This window comes from Micropterus dolomieu, linkage group LG11, assembly GCF_021292245.1.
Source record: "Micropterus dolomieu isolate WLL.071019.BEF.003 ecotype Adirondacks linkage group LG11, ASM2129224v1, whole genome shotgun sequence".
Taxonomy (NCBI): domain Eukaryota; kingdom Metazoa; phylum Chordata; class Actinopteri; order Centrarchiformes; family Centrarchidae; genus Micropterus; species Micropterus dolomieu.
In genome coordinates this window covers 12,502,501-12,506,589 of record NC_060160.1, presented here as the reverse complement: position 1 = coordinate 12,506,589, position 4,089 = coordinate 12,502,501, and positions in this window count along the sequence as shown.

The window sequence follows — 4,089 nt, the reverse complement described above, 5'->3', positions numbered from 1 at the left end:
ACAGCGATGAGTGCTGCACAGTGTACGTCGTCAGCGGGCGTCAGCAGGCATCATCACGTGGTCTCCGAAAACAGCCAATTGACACGAGTCGATTTTCTTTCCATCGGCGGAAAGTTTGTTTCAAAACTCCGTGTGTGAAGAACTGAGATCGACAAATACAGGCTCACAATTGCCTGTTTGAAAGTAACAAATACTTTTCAACAATTTGTAAATTAAAACTGGACTCAAAATGCATATTTGAAAGCTATAAATGTTAGGAAGTTATTCACAAATGTGGTTCATTTATTTGTAAACTATTAAATATATTCACAGATATTTTTATTATTTGTGGAATTTATTTATGTATTTGCAGATCTGTTTTCTATTTGCAAAATATTTTTGTGAGTTTACAAATCTTCATTTTGTGTTTACGCAAAGTGTTGTATATTTACAGATTACACATTTATACACAGATCGCTCATCTGTTCACACAAATAATATTGAAACAGAAATACCCCCACACTGGAGCTAAATATGGAGTCAACAATAACTCCACAAAGTCTCGAGAACTAATTCCCATGTTTGATCACCTTGTGGAACACGGTGACCGATGAGGGGCAGGAAACGCACACGACTCCAGTTTTCATGTCCATTACCGCCTAGAGTCTTGTTCCGTTGAAAGTTGATGGAACTTTCTGAGGGCGGTTTGTCTTGTCAGCGAATTTAAAAGGAAAGCCTTCTATTTCATTATTAAGCTCGTCCAATGTGAAATAGTTTGAAATTAAATCTGCAAGGCAAAGACTTAGCTCTATGGGTACAATGCCTTCCAGCAAAACATGTAAAAAATCAGGTGGAAAGCCTTGGCATGCGTGAAAACCTGTCAATCTGTTAAGAGGACATTCTCGTTTTACACCATCAACAGACACAAGTTCACTCTGCTTCATCATACAATTCTGGTGTTCATAAAACAAAGTTGCCACTTCTGACATCACAAGTCTGTATTTCTTCATGACTACTCAGACAAAACCTACAGAACATGTTCACATTAAAGGACTCTTGGAATCCACCTAATACAAGATTGTCCCTTTAACATTAACAGCAAGTTTCTCAACAAACACACCAACTGTTTCTAGATGTTCGATGTCTTTTATCAGTGGCTTCAAACATAAATCTTGATATGTTCAGTCTTGCACAGTAAAGCTAGGTAGACTGATGAAAGAGATGACTTGTATCTTCTTGGAAAATTGGCAAGAGTCCCACCACAGACTTGTGTTTTTTCCTGGAGGCCCCCAAGGGATTACAAATTTCAAAATCGTCAATGTACAACGTTATGCATAAACTAAAATCTTGACCTGAGAGAACTGGATAATTTTTATAGTAGTCACCATCAAGACATGACCTGTAGTGACCAGACTGTTCAAATGGTTTGTTTACTCTCAATACATGCAGTATTTCTTCTCTTTTGAGTAGATCATAAAGTAATTTTAGAATAGGGACATAAAAACAACAGTATGAGACCTTTTTTATGTACTCAACACATATTCAACAGGTTCAATTACAGAAAGGTTTTGTCTATAAAATGACTGCCTTTAATATTCTGTGCCTAGAGGTCCCGCTCTTGAAAGCAAAGTGAGTGGTTTTGAACTCTGTAATGCTACAGTCAACAATGATGTCAATTCCTCAGATGTGCAATTATGCACCGTCAAAATATTTTCAATTGCCTGCCTAGTTATTTGTCCAGCACCTTCACCAATATCAAATAAGTCATCCACAATTTCTTGAATAGCTGACTTTGACACATGAAGGACTGCTTGCAGCCTACGTAAAAGGGATGCAGTCCGCCTGTGAATGTACTTATGTACAGGCAAAAATAAATGTGCTTTTATGAAGGGTGAATGTAATGACTCTGCTTGTGTTTCTTGTTAATAAAAATAAAAAGTAACATTAGGACTAACGTTAACATTAAACACTGTAAAGTTGGGTTCACTGCTCAACACTACTTGCATTAATTAGCTGCTCTGAACTATCCCATATTTAGAAAGTTTCATGACAGCAATTTGTTGTCTGTAGTTTCTTCATAACTAAATTAATTTACTAATTGAATTTCATCAGGTGCCCCTAGGGACATTATTCAGAATTACCATGAAACCTAACTCATTCACATACTATACTGAAAAGCTCACACACACACACACACACACACACACACACACACACACACACACACACACACACACACACACAACTGAAACGCTCTCACACACACACACACACACACACACAACTGAAACGCTCACACAAATACAAGTGAAATGCTTTTACATACACAACTGAAACGTTCCCACACACAAACAAAAATTAAAACCTGACACACATACAAGTGAAATTCTATGGTTGGTCCCAGCCAATGATCCCAGCTTGCACTTCAGGTATGTTAACATTAAAGCTATACACCAAAACTTTAAATAATGATTTATATGTTATTGACATTATACATAAGATTTAAAATGCCTTAATGATTCTAAGTATTTACTGTAATTGTGGTTTGCAACACCACAATTGTCTAAACGTGAATCAGCTTTAAACTAAGTTCTAACTGTTAAATGTCTAACAAACTATTTGAAGCAAATCAATTAAACCTGAATTCAGATTTTCACATAACTTTAGTTATGAGTCAATAATTTGGATGTCACTTGATTATAGTGTTTCTTTTAATAAGTCAATGGTAAGCTAATGTTAAGTTAAATATGGTAACATGAGCTATTTTGCTTGCATAATGGTAGCCATAGTTATTATTTCCACTTTTTGGCCTATTAAGGCATTAAAAGGCCTTCTCTACTTCTATTCCCACTCCCTGCTAGGAAGAGCAGCACTGGATCTCCTCATCGTCCCCTGTGGTTTTAAACATCTGTGTTTTATGTCCATTAAAAAAATGGTTTATGGTTCCCATTGCAATAAATTCTAAATATATTTATACTTCAGACTTATTTTGTCTTTACTACTGACTGAAAATGTTCATTTTACATTCTGATTGTCAATTGAAAGAACCAGCTCATTATGCAATACAGATAAAACATTGAATATTAAAGCTTAACTCTTTTGCTAAGGGAGAGCAGTCTAGTATAAGTAGAAAAGTGAAAATACTGTTTCGTCTTCGACGAAATAGTAATGCAGTTTTTTAACATTGTACCTTATACTTGAAGATAACATAGGAGCCTTACACTCAGCAACTAGAGCCAGAGAAGGTTTTGAAGAGTGCCTTGTTTGCTGCTCTCATGTACAGTAAGTCTAGTTTAAAGACAAGAGAATGAGCACAAATCCAAACAAAACTGGGTAAAGTGCTTAAACAAAGAATGACCTGTTGACTGAGAAATTATGAATCCCACTAGATGCATCATTAATTGCAATGTTGCAAACACACAGAGCAAAAATAAACAATCAGCTGATCGAATGCACTTGTAGCAAATATGTGCTTTCTATCAGTTAATGTTTTTCACCCTTTTGCCTCACTACACACTATACAGTAAGCCAATAAACATGTAATATCCTACTCAAAGGTCACGATAAATGACACCATCTATAGAGCTTCAAAACTATTCAGTGTACAGATAATTCTTTTTTTATGTAACTTCTTAGTGAATGTCACATTTGTCTCTTAAAGAATTTCTCCTTCTCTACACTGTAAGATGTTTATTGTCGAATTAACAGTAACTTACTGGCAACAATTATACAGTAGTTGCTGTATTTCATTCTACGGTAAAAAAACTATAAAAACCAACAACAGTAGTGTTTAGCATACTGTAAAATAAAGCACAGTATTTGTACTGGTTTTTTTTGTACTTTTTTGGCATACTGTTAATAAAGTACAGTAATATACTGTTATGAAAATATTACTGTATTTACAGTTTTTTTTTTACAGTACTACTGTATAACTAATAAAATATGGCTATTGAGCTGTTGGACATTTGAAGACTTAACTGCACAAAAAGCAGATTGTTTATTGCACAAGTAGAACAAAACAGTCATAATAACACACATATAAAGAGATCTGTTTTGAAACTGATAGTCTAACAATGTCATAGGCAGTCTGTAATCAACATATAAAATGGG